This window comes from Mchenga conophoros, linkage group LG16, assembly GCF_057382185.1.
Source record: "Mchenga conophoros isolate Kocher_MC1m ecotype Shallow Benthic linkage group LG16, M_conophoros_male_GT1.1, whole genome shotgun sequence".
Classification (NCBI taxonomy): Eukaryota; Metazoa; Chordata; class Actinopteri; order Cichliformes; family Cichlidae; genus Mchenga; species Mchenga conophoros.
In genome coordinates this window covers 7,071,033-7,094,594 of record NC_140541.1, presented here as the reverse complement: position 1 = coordinate 7,094,594, position 23,562 = coordinate 7,071,033, and the positions used below count along the sequence as shown (strand labels likewise).

The window sequence follows — 23,562 nt, the reverse complement described above, 5'->3', positions numbered from 1 at the left end:
GATTTCAATGCAAGACACCCCACGAGACCACCCATCTCCCATGCTACAGTTAGCAAACTGCTTGCTAAGTTTCGTGAAACTGGTTCAGTGTTGGATTTGCCAAAATGTGGACGCAAGAAAACTCACTAATGAAGAAACATCAGTGGCTGTCCTAGCTTCATTCAGCAAGAGCCCACAGCGTAGCACTCGCCGCATGTCACTGGAGACTGGCATTAGTCGAACATCCCTTCGGCAGATATTAACTACTCAGAAATGGCTCCCTTACAAACTCCAGCTACTGCAGCATCTCAACGAGGATGACCCAGATCGGCCACAGAATTTGCAGAATGGGCAAAACAAAAATTGGAACAGGACCCTCAGTTCACGCAGAAGATTTTGTTCAGTGATGAGGCAAACTTTTCTGTGAATGGTGAAGTTAACAAACAAAACCACCGCTATTGGTCTGACACTAATCCACATTGGATGGATCCCTCCAAGACTGCTGGAACAACAAAAGAGATGGTTTGGTGTGGTATATGGGGTACAACGATAGTGGGTCCATTCTTCATCAATGGAAACTTCAAGGCCACTGGATATTTGAAATTGCTACATGATGATGTGTTTCCCTCTTTATGCACTGAAGCTGGCACGTTCCCTGAGTTTTTCCAGCAAGATGGTGCACCACCACATTATGGGTGCCAGGTCCGAGCATTCCTAGATGAACAGTTTCCTGGAAAGTGGGCTAGTTGAATGGCCCCCAAGGTCTCCCGATCTGACCCCCTTAGACTTTTATCTTTGGGCTCATCTGAAGGCAATAGTCTATGGTGTGAAGATACGAGATGTGCAGCACCTGAAACTACAGATACTGGATGCCTGTGCTGGCATTTCTCCTGCGGTGTTGCTATCAGTGTGTGAAGAGTGGGAGAAGAGGGTTGCATTGACAATCCAACCCAATGGGCAGCACATTGAACACATTTTATAAGTGGTCAGAAACTTGTAAATAACTCATGACAGAATAAAGTTACGTTGAAACCAAGCACACCATTGTTTTTCTTGTGACGTTACCAATAAGTTTGATGTGTCACATGTCTCTCTTCCTATTGAAAAAACAAAAGCTGTATCCAAGATGGCCGACTTCTAAATGGTCACCATGGTCACCACCCATCTTGAGGAGTTTTCCCCCTCACAATGTGCCGCAAACAGGAATTTAATATCACCAACCATTCCCATTTTATTACGGTGTATCCATATAAATGGCCCACCCTGTAGATGTAACAGCGACGCTGCGAGAGGCAGATGTAGTAAAGGTCGAAAGGTTTTTGGCTCAGCAACATTGTGGTTGTTAAAGGTAAAATTTCTACTGGGAAAAACCTGGAAAGTTCGACTCTTTCCACTTTGTAATAATTTTGAAACAATGTAAAGTAAACAAAATATTTGTTGCATTGAGGTACCTATAATGACTGGTTACAGATTGACAAGGAAAAATCCACAGTGTCTTTAAACTCCTATGGAAGATATGTTCATATTAGAGGCTGAGCGACATAACAGTTAGTCATCGCAACTGATATCAATATTTGGTGATTTAAAAATCTGATATATCAGCTGATATTTTGGGTTTTTTTTCAGACACACGAGACAGAAACAAATTTCCCTAACATTTGTGATGCTTAGGTATTTACTCATTTATATATTTATATTGCTGGACTCTGCTCAGATCCGCTGGTCGTTGTGTTTGTGGCAATCAAAACGTGTGTTGCCAGTAGGGAAGTTGCAGAGTGCCCTCTTGTGGACAAACTATGCAACATCAACACTAATAACAGGCCGGGGTCTTTCTGTGTGGAGTTTGCATGTTCTCCCTGTGTTTGCGTGGGTTCTCTCTGGGTACTCCGGCTTGTGGGGATAGGTTAAGTGGATAATCCAAATTGCCACTAGGTGTGAATGTGCGAATGAATGTGAGTGCGAATGGTTGTCTGTCCCTGTGTGTTGGCCCTGTGACAAACTGGCGACCTGTTCAGGGTTTACCCCCCCCCCTCGCCCTATGATAGCTGGGATAGGCTCCAGCGCCCCCCGCGACCCTGAAAAGGATAAGCGGAAGTGAATGGATGGATGTCATAAATGCAAATACAACAAACTGGCAAATAGTTAGTGTTGGTCGATAATATCAGGATGCCGATAACGCAGTTGGGCTCTAAATCATGTAAAGCCTCAAAAGTGGAAGACAAACTCCTTTCAGCTGCTTTCTCAATCACAAATGGTTTCGTATGGAAGAGGATTAGGGCCAACGGAAAAAAAAAACTGGGCAGGTCTTTTTTTTTTTATTTTCCAAAATTCTGAGAAAAAAGTCAGAATTCCGACTTTAATCTCAGAATTCCGAGATAAAAGTCAGAATTCTAAAAAAAAAAGTTGGAATTCCGAGAGTAATGTCAGAATTCTGACTATTTTCTAGTCAAAAACGGCCAATTATACCCTGGACCCCAGAGGATTAATGTCAGAATTCTTTTTTCTCAGAATTCTAAGAAAAAAGAATTCTGACATTAATCCTCTGAATTTTGACATTAACCGTAGAATTCTAACTTTAATTTCAGAATTCTAAAAAAACGTTGGAATTCTGAGAGTAATGTCAGAATTCTGACTTTAATCTCAGAATTATGAAAAAAAAAAAGAATTCTGAGACAAAAGTCAGAATTTTGAGAAAAAAAAATCAGAATTCTGACATTGAGCTCAGAATTCTAAGAAAAAAGTAAGAATTTTGACTTTAACTCTCTGGGGTTGAAGGACGCGCTGGCGCGTCAAAATCACATGACCAATTTAAGACGACACAGCAACAAGATGTAGCGAATCTCCATTTCAACTTTGATCGAAAGTGCGGACTTCAAACTATATACCAGTTTTTAAATTGTTTCGATAGGCAACGTTAAAGCAGAGTTATGATAAAAATACATGCGATGCTTTTTTCTGAACAAAACAGCGGTGTTTACAGCGGGAAGAACGGTTAAAAACATTTTCTCAGGACAGCGCTAGCAAAAACTCTCCGGTTGCGAGTGAAAAAAGAAAAAGACAAAACATCCCTTCCCTATTGGTGTTAAAGTGTATGTCAGCCAATCAAAATTTTTTTGCATGTTTGGGGGCTATAGTTAGTGTGTACTGTAGTCCTTGTTTTGTTTTGTGTGTCAGTTATACTAGTGAATGTCACAGTTGCTCCAAAAAAGCCACCAAAAGCAGATTGCGGTCTAAACGCTGTCTCCACATGGAAAACTGGACTGATACACCTCCTGTACTCAGACCTGCAGGGTTTAGGCCTGTGGTATTCTCCTCTGTCTTATAGTGGAAAGAAACTATAGTTTTTGAGTGGCACAAATTATTTGTGTGCCTTCTTATTTGATGCAGCACACCTGATTGTTCTGTAAAAAGTTTTAAATGGTTCTATAAAAAACGCCTGAGCCCTTGGCTGCATTTTTAGGTAAATAGTACCATACAACTTTGTTGTTTGCAAAATTTGTGCATAATTTTTTAGAAATGTACAATTTCTATTTGCATTTCAAGTTATGAAAATGATTCGTTAAACATGTTTGTGGTTTTTGCAGTAAAAAATACAACTTTGTTCTACTCGGATTTTAAATTTTTTCTCTGAATTTAGATCAATTGTGCTAATATAGTATGTCAAAATGAAAAAAATCCCATTTCAGATATTTGAGGTTGGTCCGGAAATAATGATACCAAACAGGGCAGGATAAGCAGTTTTTAAAGGTGAAATATAGAGGTAAAATCAAAAGTAGTCCAAAATGGCCAATTATACCCTGCACCCCAGAGGATTAATGTCAGAATTCTTTTTTCTCAGAATTCTAAGAAAAAAGAATTCTGACATTAATCCTCTGAATTTTGACATTAATCGTAGAATTCTGACTTTTTTCTCAAAATTCCTTTTTCTCAGAATTTTGACATTAATCTCAGAATTCTGAGAAAAAAGACAGAATTCTGACATTAACCTCAGAATTCTGGGAAAGGAAAAAAAAAGACGTGCCTACCTTTTTTTTATTTCGGTGGCCCTAATCCTCTTCTGTACTAATCCTCTTCTGTAGTTTCAACAATTTTTTGCTTCTTAGCTAAATGTTAAAATCATTATACTATGACATCGCTATACTTGAAGATGAAGATAATTATAACAGTTTATACATTTAACAACGTACCCCAGTGTACCCACTATGTTAAATGTGGGTACACTGGGGTACGTTGTCATGAGTTTAAGACATCTGAACATGCTGACATGAGAAGTTACAAAAAAATTAACAGATGAAAGAAATTAGCCAAAAAATAGTTGCTGCAGAATCTACAATCTACCTCTCCCTACAGGGCGGAAAAATGTTCTTATTTCTGGCGCATATCGATAACTTCAACATTCACAAATATTGCATCTTGTTTAAGCCTAAGAAATCAAATCTAGTCACAAACTCAGCTAAGATTTTTTTTTAAACCTCCACACACTGCTTTGTTTCGTTCCAACCATTTGTCCCTGGCTTTTCTACTTGAAATGAAAAGTGTTGGCACAGTGCACTGAGTGGCTAGGTTCCAAAATGTTTTCCTCTCTGTACATCCACCCACCATTTGGACCCCATTATGACATTAACACTATTTGTTAGAGTGGAAGAAACACAGATCAGGAGGTGGATGCAACAGATGGAAGCCAAAGCTTGCCTCTGTGCACATGCACATAAACGCATGCACATTCATGGAAACAACTTACTTTTTCACTATGAAGCTCTGAAACTGCTGTACACAAAAAGGAGTAAACGACACAAAAATGCACTGTGTTTATATAACCCCTGAAATCTGTTTAGTCATGTATTTTCTTTTTACTTTCTTTCTTGTGCATAAAGAATGAACAAAATAACACAAACTAACTAATTAAAAACTATACTAATGACTCCCCTGTGAGTTAAACAAAAATGAACAAATCTGACCTAATTACACCCAGTAAACTATCATAATAAAATACAAATCCATATATATAAAAAGAAAACCTTAAAATAACATTTTTAAATGCCTACATTTATTTTATTTTTCAAATTAATCAATTAAATTATTATAATTTGCATATTTATATTTTTACATTTAGATAAAATGAATACTATTTTATAGAATATTTTGTATTTATTTTTATTTAAGTGCTTTGGGGGAAGCTCATTAATACAATATTGCAATCTAAAAGCAATTTACCTCACCTTGAAGTTCCAAGTTTTTCAAAATGTTGTCTTTTCCTAACATCTTGAGTTAAAGATGTTAGGAAAATCAAAGCTGAATTTCAGTTTTGATTTCATTTTGAAACTGTGAATTATTTTGTTTTGTCTTACAAAGAAATATCACTCTACACACTGGGGCTCAGTTTTCAGGTAAACATTAAAACAGTCCATCAGCACATATAGTGATAAAATAACACACTACATTTTTTCTCACATTACACACTCAGTGTTCCGGAGTACAGAAGTACAGGAACACGCACACACTAACACACACTAACACAAGTTTCTACAGAGTCATAGAAGAAATGCTCCCGACATTCTGACTCTCATTGAAGCTTCTCGTGTTTTGTGTTTTTGGTTCAGCCCATCAATCAGGAAGCAGGTGGTCAGAAGGGCTCAAAATGTTCTGTTAATGCGAAGCAAAGAAAGTGTGGCCTCTTTCTTTCTAACCCCACATCTGACCATCTAGAGCCCTGAAACACACACAGTCTTTGGACAGTTTATTAGACTCTCGAACAACACTGGTTTTAATACGCTATGTTAGGGTAGGATTGTAGAAAAATAGTGTGGCAACTGGTTGATTATTATGCTGATATGCTTTCTTCTGACCAAACTCTCCTTAGGGGAGACTGTGAAGTCTAACTAATTTACCTTTTTGCATTTTCTGAACTTTTTCTCAGAGACAGCTCTAAATTAATTGACACATGGTCATTTTGTTCAAATGGATGACCAGAAAAGCCCAAGTGTTAACTTTGTAGCAGTCTGCATATCACAGCTCTACAAACAACAACACATATCTAAAAACTGTAAGCGAATTGTAAGCTAAGTTAGCTTGTTTTCTGTGCACTGAATACTAACACACCAGAATGTCGTTTAATGTGTTTTGTGTAACAATCTTTTTACACTCTACAAGCACCTCCACTGAGGGCTTTACCGGCTCACCTTTAAGCAGATAAGCAGCTTTCATGTCTAAGCTGAAAAATTATACCACGACTGTTTATGTCATGAAGCCTGTTTCACTGATATTGGACCTTGAATATTTATAAGTTTGATATAAAATAATGAGCTGAAATGTCTCCTTATTTCAATTAGGCTCCTAAAGCTCGCAGGTAGAGCGACGATAACTTGCATGCACACAAATTCACCCACCCCCACCACACAACCCCCACAACTAAATGATTTGTTGAAGAGGCCCGATTTCAGTAGAAATTTCTTTAGTCAACGACGGTCCTAGTAGGCGCTTTCAAAGCAGGACGTTGGCTGCCCCCCCTAGTCAGAGGTTAAAGCTGGCGCTGATGTTTTCTATGCAATTTTTCTGTTGGCTGAACAGAAAAAAGTTCTTAACTTGATTGGCTGGGCAGGATGCACTTTTGGGTGGGCTGAGCGCACCCCGGCCCATAGCTACCACCGACCTTGCTCGGGAAGGGGTCGCTGGCTCTTCTTGTGTTGGCCATGGGGGGCCCTCTGTGTGAATAAAGGGAAAGCAGCAGGACAGTAACACATAAAGCAGAGTCTGTATACTGCATACTCCTGGTGCTCAAAGCAAGTTTGTGTCCACAGTAATGTGGACACTTATAAAAAGTATAACAATAATTTACATTTGGTGATAAGATAATGTTCTGAACAGCACACACTCATTCATCTGACCGTTACCAGTAAACTAAATGGACTGGTTCTTATATTGTGCTTTTCTACTCTACCCGATACCTTACAGGGCTTTATACAACTAAGCACCCATTCTTTTTTCTATGCAAGTGCTTTTAGTATCTTAGATATGATAAGGATACCTGGTATGCAGACTGGAGGAGCCAGGGATCAAACCATCAACCTTCTGATTAGCAGATGACCTGGTCTACCTCCTGAGCTACAGCCACCCAAAAAGAAGTAAATACCACCCTTAATGTTAGATTTTATAAAACTGGCAAATTCACTCTGTGATGTTTAAATGATTAAACAGATGCATAATTTCATCTGTGGTATTTCTTGTGTTTAGTGTGGTCAGCCTTTAAGGTTAAAGCTCATACATAAGTGTCAAATATGACTTTGTGGTTGTACTCAAAAGGGGGTTTTTAGGTTATAAAGCCTTAGAAATATGACATCTTACCAGATATGCGCTCTAGATAACATTACTTTGGCCTCCCATAACACTATGAGGATTCTTGGGTTCATATTTGTTAAGATATGTACTTCAACACAGAACTTAAACAAACATGTTGGACTGCCTTCTTTCACTTGCAGTTAAAATTGGAAACATTTGATCTCAGACTGATGCTGAAAAACGACTTCATGCATTTATAGACTGAACTATTTTAATTCACTGTTAACAGGATCTTCATTCCCATCGTTTCCAGTTAATCCAGCGAGTGTACTGAAAGGGACTAGAAAGAGATATCATATTTCTCCTATATTAGCATCTCTTCATTGAGTACATGTCAAGTTAAACATTTTATTTAAAATCCTTCTCCTCACATACAAGGTATCATATCTTACAGACCCCATAGTACCATATTATCCAAACTGAGCTCATCACTGCTGGCTTAATTGTGTTTCCTAGGATATTTAACAGTATAATGGGAGGCATAACCTTCAGCTTTCAGGCCCCTCTTCTGTGGAACCAGCTCCCAGTTTGGAGACATACACTCTCTCTACTTCTTCTGCAGAGGTTTCTTCCTTTTAAAAGGGAGTTTCTCCTTCCCTTTATCCCCAGATACTTTCTGATTGAGCTGATTTGTCATTTTTCTTCTGATTTCTTGTTTAATATCGCAGGGTCTGCAACCTACACTCAAAAAAAAAAAAGAAAAAAAAAAGAAATTGGGTGGTTGTTGCATGTACAGCATTCAAACTTGTAATGTGAACTAAATAATTTCATGTTTCTATGGTGAATGTAATTAAATCATGTAGCATCTGTATGAAATTCAGCAACTTAATTTGTTCTTGTTGAGATGACATGATGCAATCTAGTAAGAGTGGTTAGTTGCCTGGACCCATGAAATTCACAAGATCACATTAGATGTCAAACTGCAGGAAAATCGCTGGAGTCTGCATCAACCCCTGTAATCATAGCTTTCCTAGTTTTGTGAAGCCTGGATTGACAGTTTGGTGGCGTGATGGTTAGTGCTGTTGCCTCACAGCAAGAAGGGCCTGGGTTCAAATCTACAATCTGGCTGATTTGCAGTGTGTACTTAGAGTTGGCGATTGTTGTTTGTCACTATGAAACCATCAACCCCCATATTGGTACATTAAGCAAGACTAGCAGTAATGTCCTTGATTAATAAAGTAGTTGTTCAAACAACAAGATTTCTGTCTTCCTAAAGTCTTGTGTGGAATCAATTAAAACAAATTTCACTCTACATACTTAAATAACTCACTTCAAGTCAATTCAAGTATACTACGTTGATCCAACGTAATCTGATTACATTAAACCACCAAATGCCAAATGTGTTGGTTTGACATGGTCAAAAATGGGTTATTGTACTTGGTTAAATCACGTGGAAATAGGTGCCACGATTAAATTGTGTTCATCCAACAACAGATTTTTTTGAGTGTACAATATAAAGCGACTCAAGGCGACAGCTGTTGTGAATTGGTGCTATATAAATAAAACTGAAATGAACTCATAAATGTGCTGCCATGTCATAATAAAAGAGGACAAACTTACAGCAGTACCTCTTATTTTTCACCAGAACGGATACTTATGGTACCAAAATTGCCAAATATCTTGATGCCGAAGGCAGGATATGTACATAGGGTTGTAAAAAAAATTGTTACTTGGACAATAATAACTACTACTGGATTAGATACTTATTTGCAACAGCATTGATACCAGCAGTGCTGTGTTTGCCTACCTCAGCTAGCACATAACTTGAATCAGCACAGCCCCTCCCCTCACTAGCAGCTAAACAGGTGGACAGCAAGACAACAAACTTGGTGAAGCATCTTAAAGAGATTTCTGTTTTTATGGGGAATTTTGTGAGTTCAGTAAAGCTATTGTTTCAACAATATTGAAGTGTTAAACAGTTATTCTAAATATAAATCTTTCCAGCATACATATTAACTTTAGCCATTTAACAATTAGCAATTACCCATATTAGACATTATAAGTTATCACTAAGGTACTGACTACTGCCTATGGCTACTAATAAAACTGAAATGATAATGTTGGAGCTAGGTAGCAAACACAGTCCTTCCGTAATGTTAATAACAGTGTTAATTTAACAAGCTAATGCAGTTATCCTTATCCTTTTCTTAAATTCCCTGAAGTTGAGAAAACAGGACAAATATTTGATCAGACATGAAAATCTTGCTATCAAGTAGTCATCAGAAGGAAAGAGAAATAACCACGGCTGTAGCAGAATACATTTACACAAACCAGGGTTATTCTAATCTTTATTTAACAGAAAATTAGGCTCCTTAATTTTTGTATTTTTCCATCTTTGATGTAAAAAAGGCAACTGAGTATTTTCCCAATTCCTGACCCTGTTTTTTGCATTTTATACTTCATCCTTTATAAATGATGCAAGCTTTCTCTCATACCAACCTAAGCAGTAAAAACTTAAAGCATTGTTTTTTATTTTATTTTAGAGATTTCAGCAGTAATTTCAGCTTGTCCAATATGCTTTCTGGTGATCTGAAAAATCTTTGTCTATTAATGCGCACATGGCTGAAGACATGTGAAAGGTGGACCAGTTGATTTTCCAGCACTGTGTGTGTCTGTTTGCATGTGCTCCTGCTTTTAGAGTTGCAGGTTGGGCACGCACGGCACAATATGGGCTTTAATTCAGACCAACAGCCTCTCTGTCAAAAAGGAGGGGATGGAGCAATTAGCCCCACGGAGGAGAGAGAAAGAGGGAAAAAAACGAAGGGAGTTGTGAATTTGACACATTAAATAGTGGCCATCATTAGCATGTGGCTCTGTAGAGTTGGGGTGCATTCACTGGCTCCTTGAATGCATATTACTTCAGTACTACGGCCATACCCCCACCTCTCTTCCCCTCAGCCTGTCCATCATTCCCATGGCCACCTTTCACTTGTAATCACCCTGTTTGGTCTCCTTTTTCATTCAGTTTCTACAGCTTTTCTGTCGCTTTTGTGGTTTTTATGCCATCATTCTGCCTGGAATAGGCTCCCTGGAATCCTAAATCAAAACAAATTAAGCTGGTTAATTAGATGTAGGAACAAATGAAATGTCACATACTAGTTGGTAGGCTCAACACTGCTAACACTGTAAGCTTATCTTTCCAGTGTCACAATATAAATTTGATACTGTATCGAGAATAACTGACCAGAAACTGCGGCTGTTACTCAGCAGTTCCTACACGGTCTGTAAGGCCATATTTGAAACTCGTTTTAACTTGAATTATTCTTTCATTTTGTTGAAGACTACCATGGCTTCTGTTCGGGCTGACTTTCACTCAGCTTGTTGTCTCTGCTATACGAGCCTGGAAAAGAGCAAAGTAGCAGGCCCAGTGTGGTGCCTTTTCCGCCATTGTGCCGAGATCGCCTCATGCCAGCTTTCCCCTGTCACATTAGCGCTCATCAACACAGTGAGCAGCACACAACCTGCACGGTTCTTTGGGTTTGTCCTTATTTGCCGCAGTCTTTGAAGTTTTATATTTTGTGCTGTAGAAAGTATGTTTTGCATGTAAATCCCATTTAACATTGGTCATTGATTACATTTAAGTGACTGAAGTCACGAGCACTGAATTAGTGAGCATTTCAAGTTCCAACAGTCTGCAGTGAATTTTTTTTTACTGATGTAGCTCATTTTGTGTTTTATATTAGGTAACCCTGGATCTAATTCAATACCTTATTTTTTTATGAAGCGGAAACTTACAGAGTAACCTTTTGCAGGTAAGAAACGATCTAACTTTACTTGCATTAAAAAATCTTTTTATATCCTCCAGGGACACTCTGGGTTTGAAATGTTGAATTTCTAAGTATTTCACTGAATGTCCTGGAAGGCTTATTAGCAAAGGTTGTATTTTGATATTTACGAAAGTTACTCACAGAATTACCATGGGGGTTGTGGTGGGTGGGGAGAATCTTCACCAATAAGAAAAGCTGTAAAACTTTAAACGTTCAAAATCTATGCACTCCTTCATATTTTCTGAAATTGTCCACTGGGCCCAGACTGAAGTCTCTGCCAGGCGGACTCTGGTCCCTGGACCTTATGGTTGACACCCCTGATCTAAGTGATAACATTAGCAATATTAGACCACAGAATGTATGCAAATGATATGGAATGCTTATATGGCAGTAGTGTGTCAACTGCAACATGTGCTTGCCCCAGAACATACCCTGATCTCATCTTCTTCTTGACTGTAACTTAAAATCTGAACCTTGTTTTCCATTCAATAAATCTTGAAAGTCATGATCAATATCATGAATTCATTATAAAAGTGGTTGCCCCATGCCGGCCTTCTTTCATGCCTGTCTTTTATATGCACTCTGTGTATAGTTTTAGCACCCTGATGCCAGCTGTTTAGGGGATACCACAGACTACCACTGAGGCTATTTTTATGGGTAATTTTCTTTTTTATTTTGAACTAATGATGGTACAGTGAAGTTGCCGTGATATAAACAAAACCAGAAAAACTTCCATGTTAATCATACTTAATAGCTGGAATAACTGCTGATAAGTGCTGGGAAAAACTAGATTGAGCATTGAAACTTTTTCTTGTTATATTGATTAAAACAAACCTGGGCTTAGCGTTTAGTGTGACTCGGCGGTGGGTTTAAAAGTTTTTAGCTATAACTATGAGGAAACATTTATCAGGATTAAACCAAATTTATTACACAGGCAATATTTGCTTGAAAGAACAATTAATTAATGTTTTTTTTTATATTTTTTCCTTTATAGTGTTCAAAACCAGTTTAGGTTCCCCTCTTTTTTAAATCTCATGCTCTGGTAATCCCTCTCTTCCAGTGTGGCCCTCAGTCCCCCTTTTCCTACTGGGCCTCCCTCTCTCTGTCCCCTCCCTCTCCTCAGCTTCTGTTAGGGCCATGCAGCCCGAGCTGTCAGAGCAGCAACAATCCCAGTCCATTAGTATGGTAATGAGGCTGCGGGCCGACAGGTGGCCTGGTAGACAGCTCAATTAAACTGCTCATTAAAGAGGGAAGTTAACGAAGCTGCAGCCCGGTGCCAGTACGGCTTTAACACACAATGTGATGTCACAGGCAACAAATTGCTGGTGAGTAGGGAAGTGTGTCAGTCTGCCCGCGTACAGGGGCATGCGTGTGCGTATGCATTTCTTCGTACGTGTCTGTGTGTATGCGCATGTATTTGAGTGCAGCCTGACATGAGTGTGTCTGTGTGTGGCCAGAGCTTGAAATAGCGAGTCAGAGAAAGTTAGATGGACGTTACTAATAAGGCAGCGATGCAGCTTAGAGATCAGATAAGATGAGAGGTGGGGAGAAAATGTGATGGAGGAAAAATAAGTCACTCAAACTTGGCCTTTTACTGCCACATCAGGCTGCCAGCAGCCAAGTTCTCTACATCATTAACTGGCCCAGAACACAGTGATGCTCCAATTATTGTGGGAAAAACAATCAAAATTCCAAAAAGGCACAATTGAAAGCTCTGTATTCAGATATTCGGAGTTATTTGGATGTATTTTGTTTGTACAAAGAAAAAAAACACACAAAGAAACAGCCAACTCAAGCATATTACCAACATTTTGTAGTTTATAAGAAAAAAACTGAAATAAATTAAGTTAAATTAAATAACAATAAGCATCTCATTCCCCATGATGGGACACAGTGACCTCGATCACTACCATGTAACCCTACGTTGTTATGGCAACAGGTGACTACTGTCCCATAAAAATAACCTTTTGTGTTTGCGAGCAGGTTTTGGAGGCACTTTTACATTTCACTGTTGAGCACCACAAATTCTCCAAAACCTGCTATGTGACAAAGTGACAGTGACTGCAGGGGTTGCATTTATTGTAGCAAAGGGAAAGGAGATTTTGTAACGTTGTTACAACATCCGAGACGTGTAAAGAGCGGCTGAGTTAGACGGCAAATAAGGGCTGTAGCTATGGTCATGTTTGTTCCTGTAACCATGATTTGATCTAAAACCCAGATTTCTGTATAACTAAATTATGTACCACAGAATTGTCACACCATATAAAGCAATCATAAGACCCGGGGACCAGAATTGGCTCCAAAGATTCCAATCCAGCTTTGGAAAATTCAATTCAATTCAATTTTATTTATATAGCGCCAAATCACAACAAAAGTGCCTCAAGGCGCTTCATACCTTGAAGGAGGGCACAAATTTTAGGACTTTTAACCATATTTTCATGTTTTACAGTTTGCGTTTCTTTATATTATTTTAAAATATCTCAGAGATTAAATGTGTTGTTAAACATCTTTACACTGACAGAAGGTAGAGCTTCACTCATCAAGTAAGGTCAAAGTGGGCTGTGTGTGTCCCTGGATGTAAAATTAGTTTATATAATAAAATATTATATAAGGTTTATATATTTATAAATCTGTGGTCACTGCAACACCTTTGCGGACCATATACAGGGACATCGTATGTGGTAGTTTATGGTGGAGGACTTGGCTAGCCATCATGATTTAATTATAAATAATAGCACTATTATTTGTAAAGAAATTGGATTGTGAAAAAAATTTGTATTGTGAAAATTATGTAGTTTTTTTCTCCCATTCATTTCCAAAACTTTGACTGTTGGTATATTTTTCTTGTGCACTTGCATTAATAGGATTTCATTAACTCAATTTTGAGTGCCCATTTCAGAACTTGCATACTGGGAATATTATATGAAGTGTTAGATGCAATTAGACATCCTAAATTAATAAATAGATACATAAATAAATAAGTATACCATCCATAAAAAAGACAAAGTAATATATTAAATACAAAGATGATACTGACACAAATAGAGGGCAATTCTGTGACTACAAAGATTTTATTGATATAAAACGTCAGTTTAAGGAAAAAGTAAAACGTTAGACCTATCGCTGTATTTGGCAACTAGGATTTTCGATTGCGTGGTTACAGTAGGTGATTAATTTTTTTAATCGGTTTTTCCTTTGATTTCATTAGTCTAGTGGGGATGGAGGTAAGAGGGCATTGAGTGCAACATGTTTTAATAGTCTCTCATTGTTTATTATGTATGAGAATAAAGATGTAACACGACATGGTAATCAGTTTGTAACCCGGACCAATTTAGTCTGTAATCCTGGGAGCGTGCTCTCTCAAGTGTGAAAATGGGGCCGTGTGTCTTGCTTTTTTCTCTCTGGTGCATTTGGATCGCTGTGTCTATGACATCGAGGATCATGGGAGTTAATGGGGTAGGACCGCGGTCAACAAACGGGGTTATGTATGGGCGCAAACAAGAACACAGTGAGAAAACAGACCTGCCAGATTCGCTCAAAGCTGTCTGAAAGATGTCTACCCTTATGAATATGCTAATCCCAGTTTAGCATGAACAAAAAAATGCTCATTAATTAATCGACAACAATGGCCTCCTTTTAATGACACGCTAGCTGCCGTTAGCGGCGGCGAATAGTGTACGTGTATGATACGGTCTAATGTAAAACAATTATTAATCATAAGGTTTAACAGATTACTGAATATTACGTTGAGTGTTACAAACACTGGTTCGGTTTTAATGAGAAAAAACAAAGTTTAGACACACGAATCCCAACAAACTAATTCAAAAGGCCTGCAGCCAGATGCACCGTTTGGACTGTTTTGTCTGAAAAAGCTGTTTTGTAGCGTTGGTTATTAACCTACATTAAACAGATCTCAGCTCAAGGATGATGGGAACCAACCTAGATGCATATGGGACATTTTGACAACAAAAACAGTTAAGAGTAACACGCTCCTACCTACATGAGTCAGCACACAGATCCATATGTTATAGGCTGTTGAGTGCTTAATCTATGTAAACATATACGTATGTGCTTATCTGCAAGCAAAGAGCTGGATTTCTGGTTTCTGCATGAAGGTAAACAGAGTAACAGAGGAGCACACTAGCTAAAATGTAATCTCCAAAACTAAAATATTCACTTGGGCTTTTGCAATAATAGTTGGGCTTGAAACAACAGCCAGTGTATGGAAGAGGAAGTCTTAGAGACTGTTGCTCAAAAAAGAAATGTGTTACTCATTACTTGATGCTTTGTTACATTTCCTAAAAAACGTAACAAAATACTACTTCACAGAGTGAATGCAGAGAGGAATTTCCCCATGGGGATCATTAAAGTATACATAAAGTAAACATTACTTATTCAAATGCTTTTGTAATTTACAGTGCTTTTGTTTTGTAATAAAGACCTTAATAAAAGCTTCATGCTCACAATCTGACACAGATATCTACCCTAACGACACAAAACCAAAAACAATTGCAAAGACCATTTTTGTGACCATAAAGTTAGAAATAGAAATTGGTAGAAATAAAGGCTACAGTAGAAATAAAGCCTGGCAGCTGGTCACTGATATTGCTACCTGCTGAAATTCAACTCGAACATTTTTCTGGGTTCTTCACTACTGTCTTTGGAAACTCTTTCAAAGAGCTGATGTTGTGTTAGCAGCAGATAGTTGGCTATGTGCATTTAGAACTTTACCGTCATGTCTCTTTGCACAATAAAAATGAAAGTAATGTTCATATCTTCCCACGATCTACAACAAAGGTTTTAGGCTGAGTTATCCATCCATTCATTCTCTTCCACTTATCCTTATCAGGGTGGTGGAGGGGCTATCCCAGCTACCATAGGATTAGAGGCAGGGTACACCCTGGACAGGTCTTCAATCTGGGAATGTAAAATGTTTTTGAGCAATGGTTCTCTAAAAGTCTCTCAAAATGTTGCTTTCACTCATTTTAGTCCAGTCCTTGTACCTGACCTGAATGTATAAAACAGTACTTTTGCACCAACAAGATGATTCAGGGGGCCATTAGCAAAAAACTTCGAATATCTTGTCACTGTATGCATTGTGTTCTTAAAATATAATTAAGGAAGCTGGACAAGCAGCAGGCCTACAATAACTTTCTACAGTAGATGAAACGTATCTGAAATTCATGCCCTTAAGAAGTAGAGTCAAATCAGCAAAGACCTGACACATAACCTGGTCCTTCAGTTGATCCATCGACTCTTCACTGAAGAATCATCAGAAATGGTCTCAGTGGAAGGGTTGCTGTAAAGAAGCCATTCTTAATGAAGGGAAACAGGGAGGAAGGGCTCAAGTGTGCCAAATTTCAAACGAACTGCACAGAAAATATTTGCTAACAGGTCTTATGAAGGGATAAATCCAATCATCGGAGTAACTTTGTGCTGAACATTGGGGGGTCAAGATCTCTGTCTAAATAAATAAGTAGGTCTGGGTAAATTCCCAGATGATTAAACATGCAACTATTTTGCTGGTAATAACTGAAATGAGTACAGAAAATCAACAACCTATTTATGTAAGATAATTCATAATTTCATTGGGGGGGTGGGGGGTATATTATTGGTTGGGTCTGAAATACTATCAGATTTTGATCCAGCATGCAATTCAATTCAATTTTATTTATATCCTGTCAGTCACAGTTGCCAGCTGCGTCAGGGGACTTTATATTGTAAAGTAAAGATCGTACAATATTACAGAGACAACAGAGAAAACCCAACAATCAAACGACACTATGAGCAAGCACTCTGGTGAAAGTGGAAAGAAAAAACTCCCTTTGACCAGGAATAATAGTTCAGACTCTGTTTTGGCATATTTGTTTGCATGTTTCAATTCAATAAATTGTCATTTTTCCTAGAAAAGGATAAAGAAATTGTGGTAGCTTAAATTTTTGCGCAGTGCTAAATATTAATATTTAACTATGGCAGTTATGGCCATGTTAAAGATAAACAAGGTGCTTATATTAAGATCACAATAAAGGAAAAATACCTCTATGTGGTGCTGTCCTGCATTACAAAGACCAACACTTTTCTGACACACAATTCTCTGCACCCCCTACATATAGAGCAATACAATAAAAATTGATAGCACTGCGTGTAATCACACAGTGTGTAGAGGCTCCAGGATCAGACACTAACGGGTATTTAAATGTACTACAAAGTACTGTGTAAACCTTCCACAGTTTAACATTCAGTTTGAATCCAATTAGAGGTCAGCACGGTGGCACGGTGGTTAGCACTGTTGCCGCACAGCAAGAAGGTCCTGAGTTCAATTCCACCATCAGGCCGGGGTCTTTCTGTGTGGAGTTTGCATGTTCTCCCCGTGTTTGCGTGGGTTCCCGCCGGGTACTCCGGCTTCCCTCCGGGTACTCCGGCTTCCTCCCACCGTCCAAAGACATGCAGCTTGTGGGGATAGGTTAATTGGATAATCCAAATAGTCACTAGGTGTGAATGTGTGAGTGAGTGCGAATGGTTGTCTGTCCCTGTGTGTTGGCCCTGCGACAGACTGGCGACCTGTCCAGGGTGTACCCCGCCTCTCGCCCTATGACAGCTGGAATAGGCTCCAGCGACCCTGAAAAGGATAAGCGGAAGTGAATGGATGGATGCGTGTAATCACATAGTAGTATGGCCCAGATGAATGTATACTGCACACAATATAAAACATTTTACACAAAGGGAGCTAGAACTTTAGAGCTAGAAAAGGTATAAAAATTGCAACACAGGACCAATCTTAATTTCCAAAATGGAACAAAAGAATAATATTTTCAAATTAGTTCTAGTCCTTATTTTTATTTACTGATTTTTTTCAAAGATGGCATTGACTTGTAGAGCAATCAGGGTAGACAGACAACAATAACCAATAACTATCTGAGCAACACCGAAGCATGTCCCTGTAAAGGTTCTCCGTTAGAGTTATGATCATTTTTCTTTAGTTAGCTTGAATTTTCTATTATACCATAGCCTCCTACTACATTTTGGGGTTTTCCTAATTCATTTTGACGTAAAAATGAAGAAAAAAGAATGACTGTGAAGAAGTGAAGGGCATCATGGGGACTTTTTTGATTAAACCCATTCTTTTCCTCTGTTCCTGTCTGCCCTGCCAAATGTACAAAACCTCTCTCTTGACTTTACATCTGCCCTGTGGCCCTTCAGCAGCAGTGGATCACTGAGGTCCAAGCAGTCAGCAGCATGCTGGTCTATTATGCTGCTAATTGGTGGCATTAGTAAGATGGCTACAATATCAAAAGGCAGGAAGCAAAGGCTGGTGGGACCAGAGGGATGAGGAGATGGAGAGAGTGAAGGAAGGAAAAGGAAGCTGAGCGACAGCAGAGAAAGGCAGAGATTTGTTCTCATTAGAGGAGGGCGTGTCTATTCTCCATGTTAGAGCCAAATTAAGCTGACAGAGGAGAGACAAGTTCTGTGCATTTGTGTGTATTTGAGAGTGTGTGTTTGTGTGTATGGGCATGTCACTCAAAATCGTTTTTGGTAAGAAGCTGTTGCGCATAAGGTGAACAATGGAATTACTGGGTTTGGGAATGTGGCTTCCTGATAAGCTACTCTTAATAGTGGCTCTGTTGGTGGGAATCAGACTCAGAACACTGAACTGTGGGAACTAAAAACTAAAGCAGAGAGAACAAGAGCAAGGTTCAAAGAGAAATAGAAACAACCAGGGTGTCGGAGCACTTATCAGAGTAACTCGGAGTCAGAGCCAGTCAATTGGCTCCAGTTGTGGATGTGAGCCTGTGGTTGTCAGGACCTGCCCAGGGTTAACCCTTCGACTGCTGGCTCCACCCCCCCCCCCCCCCCCCCCCCAGATTATAGAAATCAAAATATATTTCTAGAACACAGACGAATAAAGTAATATTGTTCCGTAAACAGACCTTTAAAGAAACAAATGGACAACCTAGTGCCAGAGGATGTGAAATTATTCACACTTGCAATGTCGCAGTTAAAAATGTATCGAGCAAAACATTTCATAATAATCTACATATATATATATATATATATATATATATATATATGCTTTTCGATAGCTAGATTGAATTGCTTCTTTGAACTGTAATTTAATTTGTTTTCAACAGCCAAGTGAAAACAACAGTGTTCCAGTGGCACATCGTGTTACCTAATGCAAGTTTATCATGTCAAAAGGCTAGTTAATTCGTTTAGCACAGCTGAATGCTGCACTAAGAACATAGGTGACAAATTTGGTTAGTTGGAGGACCAGCCTCTGTGAGTTTGATGGACCTCAAATTAAGATTGGTTTGGCAGTTTTCACTTCAACTCTAAAAAGCAGTTCCCACTGCTCTCCGCGTTTCGTAATCTTTTATATGCACTTATTCCCTTGACAACACTGTTTGCTAACGTTTCAAAGCAACCAAGTGTAATTATATGATTTTCATTCTTTGTGCTGTGGGTAACATGAAACCAGCACCATCGTGTCCCATGCTCCCTCTGGCTTCATTCTCCTTTGCCCCGGGGGCATCTTCTGCAGGCTCATGCGCCCTAATCGTGTCCCTCTCCCCGTCACTTCCACTGACCCCCTGTTGTGCAGGGAGAGAGCAACATTACATCTTAATCTCACTTGCTTGATGGAGAATGCAAGTCCCTGAAAGGTAGCATTTTCTGGTTACATGAACACATTGGGGTTGGATCAACCATATGCCAATTGACATGGCTAGGGCTGAATGGCTAACGTGGATTGTAACAGTGGTCCTCGGACAAAAAGCCCCCCTGCGGGCTCCCACACCTCCACCAGAGCTGAACAGACGTTCAGCCTGCCGCTGACACAAGGCCAGATCCCCCCACCGACACTGAGACGTAGACACACACGCAAACGCACGCACACACACACACACAAAAGTTTTTGGTATGATATTGCAGTGATTTTAATGCAGATTTCACAGATGATGCTGTTGAGCTTTAATTATGCATTAACAAAATGAGTAAACTCAATATTGTACACAACATATATTTACTGTCTTTAGACTTTTTATTTCTTTGCAGTTGTTACAACATCCAACTTTTCCCAGCATGCCATTAAAATTTGGGGAGAAATGCAGAATTGCAGAGGACTATATTTGTATAGTTTCAGGCCCTTTCCCCCAGTTTTGGCAAATTAATTAATAAATATTGATTAGAAATTGTTATTGAATTCATTTTTTTCATGCCAAGAAAAAAAAAGATGCACACAGACAATTTCATACATCTGTATTTATCTAAATATACCTCTACAAAAAACGTACTACTATTATTTGTCTTTTCACCCTTTTTCTTTTTTTTTTACCAGGTGTATATGTATGTGTATATGTGTGTGTGTGTGTGTTTTAGCTTCCCTCTGTTCTAGTTATATGTTATCCAATTATTAGCAAGATGGCTAGAAACCATATAAGTAGTAAACAGACGCGTACACGTGTAATTAAACTGTGATCAGACAGCATTAGACTCCCATCTCTGTGACAGACTAACAAAAAAAATCCTTGTCTTTTCAGTGATCCTGCATGAGAGCGTGAGATGGTGGGCCTTAGTGAAAATGTGCCCCGACTGGAGAGGCAAGCTGTCCCTGCCACTCCACTGACTGTACCACTGGAGAGGCCAGTGCGTTCACCATATGGGACAGGGATGGTCAATAGGATTATGTCCTGCACCTCTCCTTCTCCCTCTTCTCTTCACCACAAATAATCATCCAGGGGATGAAATCCTGGCCCACCAAGCCTCTGCTGAAGTATCCCAGATTCCCTTTCCCCTACTTGGGAAGGGAGAGTGGGGTAGTGGGGGTCTCGTGGGCAGAGAGAAAGAGCAGGGGGACCACCAGATGGATTAACATATTCAACAGAGGCAGAGATCAAGCCTTTATAGAGTGAGGACAGAGGGAGGCTTTCTCTCACACATAGAGTCTGAGAGAAAACAGAAATGAGTGTAAGCTGGATTTGTTTTCATTGTCATGGAAAAACAGTGATGGGCCAAATGATAACGCAACTACTCAAATGTGGCCTATTTCTCTCTCAGTGGTGGAGGCGGGATGTGTACAAACCCTGATGGCGGAAAGTTACTAAAGAAGTGCAATCCTCAAATGAATGTAGTGTAAGAAAAAGAGTTTAATTTAATAATTCATAAAATATAATTCTGATATGATTATTGTTCTTAAAACCTTGAGATTTCCGTCAAATTTAAAATTACTTTGACTTTTATTTATATAACCTGAGTGTCTTACTTAGGGAATCTTGTGGGGAGATGCTGCCAGCTGTAGTTAAAAGTGATCCTACACCACCTTTGCCTTCTACTGCAGATACAGATTTACACTTAACAGCTGTTTCTCCACAAAAAGCCAGAATGTAAAATACTTATCCTCGTCTCCACTGCTAATTATATCCCTGACGCAACCCCAACGGGTCTCCTCCCGAGCTTGAACCAGCACAAATCCTAAGCGAATGTGCAAACCGAATCAGGCTAAATCAGGCTTTCCACAAAAATACAACTTTGTTTAGGGAACTGGCAGTATTTTGCTACGATTAGAGAGCTTTATTAGCATGAGACGAGTTACATTAAAAACATCTTTGATAAAGTTTAAAGCTTTGATGACCCACCCATCCTTACAATGTCTCCCAACTTCCTCCTTCACTGCGGATGTGAACAGATGTTGTTTTTGAACTGATGCTGCCGCTCTTCTCTAAATTATATTCAGTAAAGTTTTGGTAAATACAGTAAGTAAGTAGAACACTGGGCTTTGTACAAGCTGTCAATATAAATCAACTTATGTTAACGACAGTGTTGGGTCTAACTGCAATCACGTTACATTTCTCAGTGATGCAGTGACGTAATTGTGCTATTGTGCTAAATTCATTAATCCCATCACAGTTACAGCTTTTACCCTCCAAATTTACGCCTTTTTAACAGTCATCTGCTAAAATTTGGGTCTTACAATGCACTTTTTAATGTTACCTTTCATTATGGCAGGTTTTCTTTGGGTGTTTGGGTGCTTCTTGCACTATGAACACCACACACACACACGCACACACTGAAACAGACAGAGGGAGACAGAAAGAGCACAAACTGTGGCGTGAGCAAACTTGTGGTTCTGTCCCAGCATGGGCACCAGATTAGAAACCCAGTTATTTTACTGGTTTGCTGTTCTCATGACGTGTGAATGGCCACTGAGATAGTGGACCAACTTTATCCTACGCATTCATCTCCACATCAAAGATGGGCCCAACCGTCAGAGAAATACCACCCTGAAAGTGAGCGAAGGCCCTGCTGCTACTGTTGAACCAAAAGCAGAAAACAGCAAGTGTTTGTGTGTGTTTATGAGTGAATGTTGATATCTGATCAGGCTGCTGTTAAGCTGGCTGGCAGTTTTGTCTCTCTCTCTCACATAATGAAGTATTCAAGCTTATCTTTGTCAGACAAAAGCAGACTGATGTGTGAATATCACGTTAAATCCACCTCTTTGTACTCATTAAACCGCTGTGGTGCCTTTGAACTTTTTGTAATCACTTCAGTGTTTTATTTTTCGGTTTAGCTGAACACATAACACAGCCCATTGATAAAGACCGTATGGATAAAAGTACGTCAACACCCAAACATTACACCCATAGAGCATGTCAGTTAAAACCGTGGGCTTTAATCAGCTTCTATAACGGCTATAGTGAGCTAGAGTTGTGGCGGTGAGGTGTTCAAGTTCATTCTCAAAGGACTGAGCACTGTGTACAGACCACATATACCGATGTATACTAATCATAGTAACATTTTCCCTGCTTCAAATATTTTAAAAGTATTGTTTTCACTGAAGAAACTATCAGAGCAAAAAATCCAGGCAAGTCATTCAGTGAGAAAAGGCTTCAAATCATATGCAACATAATGAGGAGAATCATTTGGTTGTGCAAGGATGCAAAATCTTCACATTTTACTAACGAAAGCTTTAATCTCTCTTCATCTGTAACCATACTTTAATGAGCAGGGGTTTAGAAAGGTTATTGTTGTCGGACATCAAACTGGATGAACCAGCCGAGCTGTGGAAACCTGCTATAACATCCCAGAGCCAGTTTATGCTCCTCTGCACTGAGACGCTGTGTTTGGTTAGTTTTATAACCGTGCTGTTGTAAAGCAGAATAGATGCAGCACTCAACAAATTTATTAGACCTCCTGTCACAAAACAAGAAAAGACAAATGTTTGAGAAATCTATCAAAAACTTGATTGTAACTTAAAAAAAAAATTATTGTTAATTATTAGGCGAATTACAAACTGATTGAGCCGGCACACTGGACTTTTCTGAGAAGCATAAAACTGCTTCTTATGTTCAGGAATGAAAGCAAATAAATTGCTTCACTACATTTTTCTGATTTTGGTGTAAAAATAGTAACAAATATGTAACAACATAGCAACTATATTATTATATTTTAGTGTTTAAAAAATATCATGTTGATTAAAGAGCTGTTA

At 39.0% G+C, this 23,562-nt stretch overlaps 1 long non-coding RNA gene across 1 annotated transcript in view; it reads left to right on the top strand.

The window, feature by feature from the left end:
* LOC146556185 (uncharacterized) overlaps window positions 1-22,593 on the top strand; it is a 32,109-nt gene extending 9,516 nt beyond the window's left edge. Inside the window, exons 2-3 of the long non-coding RNA XR_014889019.1 lie at window positions 10,998-11,066; window positions 20,618-22,593. This is a non-coding gene — a long non-coding RNA (uncharacterized LOC146556185). The remainder of the gene's footprint in view (window positions 1-10,997; window positions 11,067-20,617) is intronic.
* The last annotated feature ends 969 nt before the right edge of the window (window positions 22,594-23,562 follow it).